Source organism: Talpa occidentalis, unplaced genomic scaffold, assembly GCF_014898055.3.
Source record: "Talpa occidentalis isolate TD23 unplaced genomic scaffold, MPIMG_talOcc4v2.1 talOcc4.4, whole genome shotgun sequence".
In the NCBI taxonomy this organism is placed as follows: domain Eukaryota; kingdom Metazoa; phylum Chordata; class Mammalia; order Eulipotyphla; family Talpidae; genus Talpa; species Talpa occidentalis.
In genome coordinates this window covers 46,245,109-46,259,279 of record NW_023604295.1, presented here as the reverse complement: position 1 = coordinate 46,259,279, position 14,171 = coordinate 46,245,109, and the positions used below count along the sequence as shown (strand labels likewise).

At 41.7% G+C, this 14,171-nt stretch overlaps 1 protein-coding gene and 1 pseudogene across 4 annotated transcripts in view; one reads left to right on the top strand and one right to left on the bottom strand.

The window, feature by feature from the left end:
- Positions 1-14,171, bottom strand: part of GPR156 (G protein-coupled receptor 156) — a 93,727-nt gene that overhangs the window by 22,873 nt on the left and 56,683 nt on the right. The gene's annotated exons all lie outside the window — the stretch shown is intronic.
- LOC119257044 (histone acetyltransferase KAT7-like) lies at positions 9,747-13,168 on the top strand (annotated as a pseudogene).

The window sequence follows — 14,171 nt, the reverse complement described above, 5'->3', positions numbered from 1 at the left end:
GCAGAACCTGTGTATAATACTTGATTATCATTCCATAGTCTAATGAATTCAGATACATGAGTGACATTTACCAGATGTCACTTAAAACAGATACAATGTTTTAGAAATCTTTATCAAATATTGGTTTCTGAACTTGGAGGCTTATTATATTTGGAATTATGGAGGATTAAATGATCATCCTGTTTCTTCTTTTTTTTTTTAAACTTTTTTTAAAAAAAGATTTATTTATTTATTTATTTATACAAGCACTGGGTACAGTCAGAAGCGTGGGAGGGTGAGAGAATTCACCAGAGCCAGAGCGGGGAGCAGAAGTGGCAGACAGAGCGAAGACACTGCTGAGGGGAGCAGCGGGCGAGGCAGGAGAGGTCTGTCGCGCCACGTGGGACCTGTGGCTGGGGATTGAACTGGCGCTGCAGAGGCTGTGGGCAGCTTCGCGGCCCAGCGCTCAACCCCTGCGCCACCAGCGGAGGCCCCCATCCTGTTTCTTCTTAATGATGTTTAAGGATTGAGTTTGGAAACATGACCTGGGAATGGGGCACAGTCAACTTACTGTGCGTCACTAAATAGAAACTTCTCTACAATGCCACAGGGCCATGTTTTCTAAGATGCTACCTGCGAATCAATACAGATGGTATCACTGATCTTTAAACCTACCTAAAACCAAAGAGGAACATCTTTCCAAAAACTTTTTAATAAATCAATGAAGATTTAAATTGTGAAAATGTTTTGAATTTTTTTCAATCCACTTTTTAAATCTTTGCTATAATGGGATTATCGATCTATCTCATCTGGATATGTTCCAAACAGCTTTATCATAATATTATTTGGTATGCTTCAGCAAATGTGACTACTTTGCTATCTTGTTTATTTCTAATGTATTAGGCTCAAAAAATGAACCCAATTCAAATTGTGTGCACCTCAAAAGTATATTTGTGTGATCTTTTAACCATTTATATTCAAACTTTGTATCATAAAGGAGAGAGTAGTATGGCCCTGCTCCTTCCTGTCCTGCCTGGACCACCACCCTAGGAGATTGTCCTAGGAGATTTCATTAACTTTTCTTTTTTTTTTTTTTAAATTTTTTTTTTTTTAAGAATTTTCTAATTTTCTTTCTTTTTTTTTTTTTTAATTTATTTATACAAGCACTGGGTACAGTCAGAAGCGCGGGAGGGTGAGAGAATTCACCAGAGTCAGAGCGGGAAGCAGAGCAGGCAGAGGGACCAAGGTACACTGCTGAGGGGAGCAGCGGGCGGCAGGAGAGGTCTGCGCGCCATGTGGGACCCTCCAGTGGCCGGGGAGCAGCCGGGGATCGAACCGGCACAGCAGAGGCTGCGGGCAGCTTCGCAACCCAGCGCTCAACCGCTGCGCCACCGGGGAGGCCCCTAAATTTATTTTATTTATTTATATAAGAACCGGGATACAGGCCAGATACGCAGGTGGTTGAGAGGATTCACCAGAGCCAGAGCAGGGAACAGAACAGGCAGACTGACAAAATACACTGCTGAGGGGGGCAGGCGCGACAGGAGAGGTCTGCCTCGCCATGTGGGACCCTCGCTGGCTAGCTGGGATTGAACTGGCACTGCAGAGGCTACGGATAGCTTCACAGCGTGGCGCTCAACCGCCTGCGCCACCAGGTGAGGCCCTCATTAACTTTTCAAACTCCAAAGTTCTAAATACTTTAATCATAATGACTTCACTTTATTCTACTTTCAGATATTGGTCATTTGGAATGGTTCTACTTCAGAAATTTTAAAAACCAATATCCCACTCTGACACAATCCATCCAAAATTTAATCCCTCGTCTTCTACCTCAACCTGTTTTTACATTCTTCCCCTGTTCAGGTAATGGCAACTTCACCTCTCTATTTTCTAGGACCAAAAATCTTGAAATCATCCTTCACTCTTGCCCACTATCCACATCTAATCTGTCTTGCAATCCTATTGGTTCTATCCTTGAAATATGCCCAGAATCCAACTACTGCTCTTCACCTCTGCTGCTACCAGCCTGATACAAGTTTTACTTTGTATTTATAATTTGAATGACAGCAATAGCCTCCTAACTGGTCTCCCTACTCCTACTTTGGATCTTGAGCATTCAAAGCAATCCATTCAAAGTAAATCATGTCATGTCTGCTCAAAACCCAGGAAAGACTCTCCATTTTACTCAGAGGGAAAGACAAAATCTTTACCTGGTTCTACAGGCTTACACATTTGGTCCCTATGAACTCTCAACCTCATTTTCTACTTCTTCCTCTTGCCCACTCCACTACACACAGGCTTCACTCACTTCAAGGTTTTGATGTGGCTATTCTCCTTGCCTGGATCATTTTAATTTACATATCTACATGGCTCACTCATTTGTCCTCTCCCTTCACATCTTTGTTCAAATGTTACCCTCTAAGGGCCTCCCTGGTGACGCAAAGGGTTAAGCACCGCACTAGGAAGCAATTTGCAGCTTCTGTAGCATGTGTTCGATCCCCAGCCAGGGAGCAACCCACATGGCGTAGCAGACCTCTCCTGAATCACCCGCTGTTCCCTTCAGCAGTGTATTTCGGTCCTTCTGCTTGTTCTGCTCCCTGCTCTGTCTCTGGTGAATCCTTTCACCTTCCTGTGCCTCTGCCCTACACCAAAGTTCTTGTATAAAAATAAATAAATCTTTTAAAAAAAAAAAAGAATCAAGACAGTCAAGGTCTGGGAAGAAAATTACCCAACTTTGTACATTTTTTGTCACCAAAACTGACAGTCTCCAATATCAATCAGTCAAGCTTACAGTGCTACCACTCAATCTTTTTATTTGTTACATGAGGTATTTTCCAACATTTTCTTTATGACTGACTTACCTCATTAGCTTCAAAGAAATAAGAGCATGTATCTGTTTGAATGATGCCCTCAGTCTAGGTTTGGTGGCCTCCTCTAAGTCCTTCTAACACTTCACTGTGTTAGAGACACTGTGCATCTCAATACAAATACTGTGTTATATACCTGTTTTTTTTATGTTTGCCCCACTAGACCGTTTCTACTTCTCAAAAGCCAGGTTGTTTCTTATTCATCTGTATCTTAGTCCCGAGCAAAGTCTTCGGAAAATGTTAAGTGTTTCATAAGCATTTGTTGAATGAACTGAATTAATGAATTCATTAACGACTACCGAAGGCCCATCTTTTCTTCCTTTCTTTGTCCTCTTCCCTAATCTCATTTTTACTTGGCAAAATTCTCCTCTGTCAGGTGGAAGGATGAGAACTGTTGTCCTTCCAAAAGTGTGTCAAACGGCTCTAAAGTAGCAGAAATCCCTGGCAGTCAGAGGGAGATCAAAGCTGTTTTGTGCCCGAGTGTTAAGAGAGATCCATTCTGGGTAGTGGCAGAGAAGTTTGAAGGGAATTTCCTTGGAATGACTGGGAGCTCCCTGGCATTACTGAACATAAAAGGGCCAGAGATATTTGGGTGGCTCTAAGTGCCGTGGTCTTCCACAGACACTGGTTTTTGACTCCTTGGCAAATCCCCACACTCTAAACTCTCACTGCAAAGCCTTGTCATCTGGGTAACACCCTCGTTTGCTTCCCCTCTCAGTATGATGCTGAATGGCATCTAAATATAAATGAGAGAAAAAACTGTAATAGGATGCTTATGAAGCTTTTTGTTCTCCCATTCTTTGTTTCTATGAAAGTGCAGCATATTGGGGGGATTTATATTCACATATATGTACACACACATGTTTACTTGTCTCCAATGAAATCAGGCCATTAGAAAGATTCCTTTCCATTGGCTGAATTCTTCCTGAAGAATACCCCCAGGAAATGCTTTTGTCTAGTATGTCTCTAACATCATGTGTTGAGGGCCATCTAGGCTTAGAGGGGCGATGACAGCCCTTGTCGAGCAATTGATGGATGAGACCTCACCTTCATCACCACACAGACTACAGATGCTCGGCTGACATCTGCTCAGAGGTTAACAACATGCATCCCGTTCCCTGGCTTCAGAAACTCTACTGATCTTAGGTTGATTTGCTGGTTACAGCTAGTCTAGGAAACACGTCTTTACACATCCTTGTAGCCTGATTGTTTTTTTCACGAGAGTTAAAACAGTCAGCCTTGCCTTGTGTCCTGGGTAGGCCTATTCTCTGTTAAATACACCTGCTATCCTGTGGTCATGGTCCTTACATTGCTTTGTTTTACATTGCTTTAAGAGCTTCTACCTAGTATTAAATCAGTTCAGGCCGCTGATGCTGGAGAGGAGCTAGAAGAACAAAGATATTCTGCCAGAAGAAAATGAAATGGTTGGCAGTGATTGAACCTGATGAAATCTGAGGTCCTTCCAGCTCTTCCCTTTTCAACTTATTCCAGAGGCAAGTTTCTTTCCCTGCCACTGCTTATTAACAAGCCAGTCACGCTTTACATTTCTGCCTTTCTCCCTTAAGCAGGAACAACAGAATGACCTGGTTACCAGGGATACAATAGAATTTATATATCGATCAATCAATCACCAAAATATTTAGCTATTAAGTGCAAAAGAAAACTTGCTAAATATCCTGCTCCCAAATTCCCCTGTTGATGACTTCGGTGTCTCCATGTTTTATTAGTTATTATCTTTTTAATGATATTATTATCAACCATTAATTCAACAATTCCTAAATACCTACTTGTCAGGGTATTAAGAAAACCTGGAGCCACAAAGGCAAATGTCTTCAGCTCATTAGAACACCAAGTCCTGATTCCTAATTTTTTCACTGCAAAGACAATTTTCTTAACCTATGTTTTTCTCTTTTTAAAAAGAACAAAATTTTTATTTAATATTAACAGTTATTTTCTCAGGATCCTCTGGGCCATTTAACAAAATTTAGGTATGTCAATATGTATTTATTATAGATATTTATAAGTGAATATGCATATAAATTCCCAGTGTACAAATTTCAGAGTGCATAGCTCTCTTAGACTATAAACAGGTTTAAAGACTTGACTTAAAAATACACGCTTGCGGGGTCTCCCTGGAGGCGCAACGGTTTAAGACACAGCACTATGAAGCTATCAGCAGCCGCTGTGGCACAAGTTCAATCCCTGGCCAGGGAGGTGACCCACATGGCGCAGCAGACCTTTCCTGACTTGCCCACTGCTCCCCTCAGCAGTGTATTTCAGTCAATCTGCCTGTTCTGCTCCCCACTCTGTCTCTGGTGAATCCTCTCACCCTCCACACCTCTGGCCTGTATGCCAGTTCTTGTATGCATATGTAAATTAATCTTTAAAAAAAACACAAGCTTGCAAATAAATATTTTAAAAGTTTAAATACGGAAATTTAGATAGAAGACCAAATGCCCATTATTTTATTATAATGACTAAATTTATGTTAGTAATAAAAAAGCATACTTATAAAGATAGATTAGTGATGAGAGGAGAACCCTGTAGTGCAGGAAGGGCACAGTGCAGGATCTCTATGATCCGAGCAGATGGGTGAAGGAGGAGAGTCCTGGTGCCCTCGGTGGCTTTTTCAGGCTTTTATTGCGTTTACCAGGCACACGGCAGGCAGGGGTGCCACTTCTCTCATATAACCTTAGACCCGAGAGTGTAGGCATGTGCTGTAACATAAAGCAATGATTTCAACTTCCTCTCTCTGTTGAAAGGCCGTGAGCAATTCATAGCAGAAAACTCATAGCACTTCCCAAAGGGCAGAGCAGGTGCCCTGATTTTAAGTAGAGCATAAAACACAAACACAATTGGCCACATGAAATGCCTGAGCACAGGGAATCTGCTATAAACCAGATTATTGCCATCTCCTGCCTGATATGTAAGTTGACCTCTCTGAGGCAAGAGATTCCCCATACTGGTGATGTTTCCGGTCCCTCTTCCTTTTCTTTCTTGTCCTCAGATTTATGAGAGGGCACTTGGGGTCTTGGTGCATCTTGGAATCTGAGAGGAATCTTGAATGACTCCGTTGCTGGGATCATTCCCCGCTGGGCCAGAACCTGAAATTCATGATGCTAGAACAGTTTTATTCAGGTTTGTCCCCATCAGTAACTTCTACAGAACCGTGAGCCTAGGAAGCTTATTAAATGTTGTTATCTTGGATAAATCAATAGAATTAGAAGGAATCTCAGAGGTCAGGACTTAGAAGAGACAAGAGGGAGACAGCTATAAAGGCAGAAATTGCTCCACAGTACTCTGCCCCCATAATTGCTTAGAAGAGAATTTGAGTCACAGGGTTCTGAGAAACACAGCTTAAACCAATGATCTGACCTGATTTCCTCATTTTACGATGAAGGGATGGATCTTCATGCAGTTTTACAGCTGGATAGGGGTGCCATTGGGACAGCTCATCCACATGTCCTGATTCCTGGTTCCCATGTATCCTTTCACCTCCCCCCTAGTTTATCTACCTCCTGAGACCTGTGTCCATCTGACTGATCCATAAACTTCTGTCTGAGGCCTTCCTGACCTGCTTTTTTTTTTTTTTTAAGATTTATTTATTTATTTATACAAGCACTGGGTACAGTCAGAAGCGTGGGAGGGTGAGAGAATTCACCAGAGCCAGAGCGGGGAGCAGAGCAGGCAGAAGGACCGAAGGACACTGCTGAGGGGAGCAGCGGGCGGCAGGAGAGGTCTGCGCGCCATGTGGGACCCTCCTCCGGTGGCCGGGGAGCAGCCGGGGATCAAACCTGCGCCGCAGAGGCCGCGGGCAGCTTCGCAACCCAGCGCTCAACCGCTGCGCCACCGGGGAGGCCCTTTCCTGACCTGCTTTTTAATAATCTGCAGTAGGATTTTTAGCTGCCTCCTCAACTGAGGCTCCTCAAAGTCCTCATTTAACTGGTTTTTATCACTAACAGGAGTCTCAGAGGAAGTCCTGAGTCCTGGAGCTGCATGGAGCCTGAAGTGCCTTCTGCTGGGCTTTGCCTACCCCTTCAGATTCTGGATGCTGGCCTGGACCTCAGACCTTGCCAGGATTCCCTGTACGACTCCTGGCATTACCTACTGGCTGGAACCCCAAACTGAATTCTTGCTACAACTGGCTTTGGGTTCATGGTTCCCATCATTGTCTAGTGTCTCCAAGTCTTGGCCCCAGCGGTGGTCTGGAAATGTCTGTCCTAGGCTGTGACCAGAGTTGTTTATTCTGCCCTGGAATCTGATATGAAAGGAGCAACTGATAGATAATCTGCCTGCATGTGTTTAAGCAGCTTTCGTGGATTAACACTAAGGTAACATGATGTAGTAGAAAAAGTGTGAACTTTGAAATCCAGCTGACCAGATAACTGTGCGTGGTAGGTGATTTGCCTGACTATTCTGAAGCAATATCTTCATCTCAGGATGGGAAAAATAAAACTTATCCTCCTGAGTGTTAAAAAGGTTAGAGATGATGTATCTAAACTACAAGTAAATAAATAAATGTAAATAAATCTAAAGCAAAAAAAGCACATTAGGGAACTATTAACTTTAAGTTAAATTGTCTGCATTTATACCATAGGGACTAAGTACTGATTTTCTGATGAATTTGTAATACTGAAGGATCCTGAAGCTTTGAAGTAACAAAACTATATTATAATCAGAATCCTTTATGTTTTTCCTACTTAGAATACTAAAAGGAGAGCCGACATTGATTATTTGTTCAGTATGTACTAAGCAGTTGCTAAATACTCTACATATGCCATCTAATGCAATTTTCACAGCATTCTGATATAGTAGTATCAAAACTCTTATTTTTACATAGGAAATGGAATTTAGGAAGTTCAATAAAGTAATCAAGTTACATGAAGAGCAAGTGACAAAGCTGGGATTTGAGGTAAAGTTTGATTCTTTTGCGAACATTGTTAAGGAGGAGCCCTTAGAGTCTCTATTTTCTCACCGAGGCCTATGAGGAATGGGTTCCCTTGCTCTCTCCCCACGTGGAAAACTGCTGAGGAGGAGGCTTTTATCTCTCTCCACCCCAGCACTCACTCCTCCCCAAAGAAGCAGGACTTAGCGGGGCTAACAGTGTTCTAGCTGATGGCCTCTGAGGCAGGAATGTCCGCTCCTCCTTCTCCTTTCCCACCTCCACTGCGTAGTGAGCTCTCCACTTTCTGGGCGCCATTTTAGCACTACAGCAAGTAGTACTTTTCAACTTAGCGTTCACCAGGAATCTCTGTGCTTTGTATTTCTCAAAAAAGTCTTTATTTTTAAATTATTTAAGACTCACAAGAAATTAAAAAAACAGAGCACAGTTTCTGTGTACACTTCACTGAGTTTTCCCCAAAGATAACATCTGACATAAACAGAGTACATTATCAAAATTAGGAAATTAACTTTAGTGCAATACTATTTTTTTAAAGATTTATTTATTTATAGAAGAACTGGGGTACAGGCCAGATGTGCGGGAGGGTGAGAGGATTCACTAGAGACAGAGCGGGGAACAGAACAGCCAGATGGACCGAAATACACTGCTGAGGGGAGCAGCGGGTGAGACAGGAGAGGACTGCTGCGCCATGTGGGATTCTCGCCGGCTGGCAGGGATTGAACCTGCACTGCAGAGGTTGCAGACAGCTTCACAGTGCGGCACTCAACTGCCTGCGCCACCAGGGAGGCCCTGGTGCGATACTATTAAGTGAACTACAGACCCTATCAGAATTTTAGCCAGTATTTGTATCTCTGTTTGTGTATATTTCTATGAAACACATCACATGTATAATGTGACCACTGCTGTAGTCAGGACACTAAAGTAGTTCACACAGAACTATTTCATCTTGCAAACAAAAGAAAATCTCCCTCCCTTTTCAGTCATACCCTTATCCCAACCATAACCCCCGACAACCTCTGATCTATTCTCCATCATTATATACTCATCTTTTGAGAATGCAATGTAAATGGAACCATACAATGTTTAACCATATGATATTGGCTTCTCCCAGGTTGTTGCATGTATAAATAGCTTGTTCCCTTTTTATTGCTGATTAGTGTTTCATTGCATGGATATACAACACATTTTTTTTTAATCCATACACTTGTCAAAGGATGTTTGGGTTGCTTCCAGTTGTTGACTATTATATATAAAGCTGCTATAAACATTTGTCTACAAGTTTTGTTGCACCTGAATTTTTATTTCTCTAGGGTAAATACCCAGAAGTGTGAATGCTGAGTATATGTTTAACTTTACAAGAATCTGTTAAACTGTTTTCCAAGGTAGCAATACTATTTTATATTCCTACCAGCAAAGCGTAAGACACAGTTTTGCCGCATCCTTGCTGACGTTTGGCATTGTCAGTATGTGTGGTTTTAGGCTTGTGTGGAAGAACAGAAACCTTGGACATCATTTGATTATCAGTCTTGTGTATTTATAGGCACTGTAACTGCTCTGAATCCTAGATGGGAATGGAGTATATATTAGGCTCCTAACTCTTATCAAGCATCTCCTATATGTTAGACACTGTGGTAGGTGTTAAGCAAAAATAATGTATTTGACTCTAAGGACTCAAAATATACTAGAGGAAGTGGGTAAGTGAATAGATCAATATAATAATGAATCAATGTAGTAATATAGGTATGTGCAAAGTGCTATGGGCATTGATAAAGGAAGTATGCCTTAGAAGAGTGGTTCTTAAATTTTAGAATTCACCAGAATCCCCTGGAGAGCTTGTTAGTATACAAAGCTAGTCATTATCCCCCCAGAGTTTCATATTAAGCAGGGTCTAGAGTAGGGCCCCAAGAATTTGTATTTCTAACAAGTGCCCAGATGACAGTGATGTTGCTGGTCCAGGGCCCACACTTTGTTGGATAGACATTTGTCTTAACGGGTAAATGGGAGCTTGTCAGGTGAAAAACGAGAAGAGTCATGAAATAAGGATGAGCATGAACAAAAGTGTGGTGCATGGTATGCTTGAGGAATGGCCACTGCTTAGTGTGTTGGGAGGACAACTTAATTTAAAAGGAGTAAGTGGATATTGTAGTTTAGAGCCATCGTGTAACCATCTCTGGAAGTTTTTCATCTTGCAAAAATAAAATTCTATACCTGTTAAACAATACCCCCTTTCTTTCTCCCTTCCTGTTCCTGGCAACCAACATTCTATTTTTTATTTCTATGAATCTGACTATATTAGATGCCTCATAAAGTGGATTCATAGAGTAATTTGCAATTTTGTGACTGGCTTATTTCACTTAACATAATGTTCTCAAGATTCAGCCATGTTGTAACATGTGCCAGAATTCCTTCCTTTTTAAAGATTGAATAATATTACATTATACGTAAATAGTGGATTTTACTTACCTATTATTCTGTCCATGGACCCTTGCTCTGCTTTTATTTATTTATTTATTTGGAGGGAAGGAGAGGACCCAATCACTAAAGTTGACATCCAGAGATTTAAACTGTCATCTTTTATTTTTTTAAAATATTTTTATTTTATTCATTTATGCATACAAGAGCTGGGGTGCAAACCAGAGGTGTGGGAGGTGAGAGGATTCACCAGAGACAGAGTGGGAAGCAGAACAGGCAGATGGACTGAAATACACTGCTGAGGGGAGCAGTGGGTGAGACAGGAGAGGTCTGCTGCGCCATGTGGGTACCTCCCTGGTCAGGGATCGAACTCGCATTGCAGTGGCTGTGGATAGCTTCATAGTGCTGAGATTTAACCCCTTGCACCACTAGAGAGGCCCTACCCATCATCTTTTAATAAGGTACCTGGTATCACCATGAGAGTGTGAAAAGTTGACATTTATGGAGCTATTTTTAAAATGGAACCTGGTGGCCATTACAGGGGAAATCTTATTACTTATCTCATTTGAACTAAGTAAAAACTTTTGAACTGAGCCAGAAAGCAACTGTTTTAAAAAAAACATCAGGCAAACAATTATTTGAGAAGTCATCCAGATCACAAAAATGGATGGTTATGGACTTTTTGCCAAAGAACAGAATCAGTAACCAATTACATATAGCCAACAATAGTTTAAGGTTTGTTAACACTTATTAACTCTTCTTTAACCACTTAACTTCTTTTTTTCCCATGAAGCTCCCTGACGTTGTCCTTCTTTGGGGAACCTTTCAGGTTTCTACCTGAAGTTGTCTACCCTGAATTGCAATTATTTGAACCCAAATAAACATGCTTTGTCTTTTTAAAAGCCCCCCCCTGGATTTTCAGGTTAACAAGAGACAGAAAGTGTTAGAATTTGGATTCAAAATGGTAACTGAAGTGATTAAACAGGACAATTTGAATTCAGGAGTCTAGGTAGACTCATAAGACTAAGACATATAAGCCAGATGCTGGGGACATGAAAGGACAAACAATGGTAATTTAGGAATTGAACATACAAGGATGCCTATAACCAGGAAATCATTCTGAGGAAGAAATACAAAAAGAATCAAACTGAGAGTAAACTCTGAGTGAGACTACAGTTCATCAAGCAGGGTCAGGGAGTGCAAAAAATTAGCCCAAGTCCCAGTATGGGGTGGTACTAGAAAGGCCCAGGCTACCATACATATCTAGGATTTGGGCAGGTAGTGGGCCACCAGAAAGGAATAAAGACTTTAAATATACACTGGTTATTCCCTTTCAACCTCTGGCTCAGGGCATGCTGAGTTGCTTGAGATGGGGTTTGGGTATGAAAGTAAAAACAGGAAACTTATATTGGATTCTGGAGCTAACTGCCAACATTCAAAGGGCTGTGGCTACTTTAATTCCCATCCAGTTTGTGCCAATATCACCAGGTGTGGATTTGGTAAAGCTGCAGGGATATCTATGTAGTGGGGATGCTTGAGGTCTGGAAAGTTTTAATTATGGTGATGAAGCACATGGTGTAAAATAAAATTAGTACTAATTTAGAGCACTTATTTTCTTGTGCCTAGAGCCAAAGACTTCTAGATTCTGGGTGTGGGATATGGATTCTAACATTTGGGAACTAAAAGGAGTCAGCTGTAAAAAGAGGGGTATAGATGTTAGAAGATAATCAGTTCTTTACAATCCTAGGTTGTATGGCCATGGAGCTGGTCCAATGTTCAGAATGGGAAATAACTGTTCAGATGTTACATAAATAACAGTACTAGCATTTATTCCCCTTTTCTCTTTTTTCTTCCTCTTTTAAAGAGTTAAGAATGTATAGGTTCACAGAGACACTCTATGGGGGGTAGGGGGTGGGAGGGGAGGGTTTGGGGTCAAAATAAGGGGGTTGCAATTGTATGGGGAATATAAAAATAAAATTTATTATTAAAAAAATTGCTTTTAAGCATAAAAAAAAAAGAATGTATAGGTTCAGATGTGTAGAAAAAAATTAACATGTTTTAGTTTCAATGAAAGGATATTGTATTAACTGCTACGGAACATAGACAGACCTCGGGAACCTCTCTTGGAAAACTTGGCCATACTCGAGTGGTGAGTATGACTTGGATTTTTTCCAGAGAGCACAAGCTCACGCTTTTGAGATTTTGGAGAGGTTAAGACTGCAATGCCAAATCACAGAGGGGAGAAACATGAGTAAAACAATTGCTTTTGGTTGTTATGAGCCTGATACTTGGTGCCATTCTCCTTATCCTAAAGATTATGCAAGACTGGGGTGTCTCTACATGTGTGAATTCTGTTTAAAATACATGAAGAGCCAAACAATACTCCACCGAAATGTGACTAAGTATGTGTGGAAACACCCACCCAGTGATGAGATTATTGCAAAGGCTCAATCTCTGTGTTTGCACTGGTTAGCAAGAAAAACAAGATCTACTGCCAAAACCTGTGCATGTTGGCCAAGATTTTTCTGGACCATGAGACATTACATTATGATGTGGCACCCTTTCTGTTCTGTCAGGACAGAAGTGGACACACTAACTGTCAGCTGATTGGATATTATTCCAAGGAAAAGATTCATTCCTCAACTACAATGCATCCTGTATCCTAACTATGCCTCAGCACATGTGACAGGATTATGGCAAATGCTCACTGATTTCAGTTATTTCCAGAGTGGAAGAAAAAGTTGGGTCCCCAGAACATCCACTCTCAAACCTGGAGCTCATAAGCTATCACAGTTACTGGAAAGAAGTACTTCTTTACCTGCATAATTTCCAGGGCAAAGAGATTTTTATCAAGGAAATTAGCCAGGAGACAGTATTGGAAAGGAAATCACCTACTTTAAGGAGACAGGACCTGACTGATGGGTGGAGGGCAGAGGCCAAGAGATCCGACTCCAAAAAAACCATGGATCCAAGGTGTTTAACATGGACCCTTCTGAAGGGCACTTAATGTGACCTGTTACCCTGAGCCAGCAAACGCCAGCAGTAGGAATCCATGTCCTAAGAATCTGCCATTTCTGTTGCTCCTTGTCAGTAGTAAGTACATTATGCTTTGGAAAACACCCTCCAGCCCCCCGCCGCCCCCAGGACTGTCTTGGCTCTGACCTGACTTTCATGTATACTGCAGATGTTGGTTCTTAGGACCTGTTCTTTCAGCCTCAGTGGGGTTGCCTGGATGGGACCTCTGTTAGACTTGAGCGTGGATCCCTTGCAGCATTGACCCAAAGTGTGTTTGTACCGCACCTGCCGGGTCACTTGCTCTCTCCTCATGTTCTTTAGGCCCATGAAGTTGTATATAAAATAATGCTTCTTGCCACCTAGTGGTCACCAGGCCTCCAAATGTGGTTGCCACTACCAGGGACTTTCCAGTTAGTCCTTACAGGTTTATTTTGGAAGGCAAGGGAGAGGCAGTGCTTCTATGTGTGTACGGGGAGGGTGCATTCCCTTTGAATTTCATCTCACTTTAATTTTTTCCCCTCCATTTTATTTGAAGACCTTTTTTTATCAGGCTGACCAGAGCCATACTTACGAAAAGTCCCCAGGGATTAATTCTGGCAACAGCACATATTCTGTCTGAATGAGATGGAGAGGATGGTGGTGATTATGTATTTTGATTTGAGTTCACCTGTGGGCAGTGGGCAGTGCCTTGGTGGAAAGTAATGAATACTCTTTGCCTCACTCAAAAAAAATTAACATTTTTAGAGAATCATATTCATAGATAAGCTTCTCTAATTTGCCAGTTCTTCTGTGCCAGCGCATGTTTCTAGCAAACAAAAATGCACTAATAAATCTATCAGGGGCAGAAAGGCAGTGGGGGACACTGCAGCTGCAGCATCCAGGAGTGACAATGATTAATTCCTACATCTGCTCAGTCAGATAGAAACAAAGGTCACTGTGCATAGATTAGCATCCTGATCACACTGCCTCTCCCTCTCATCCTTCTCTCTCTCTCT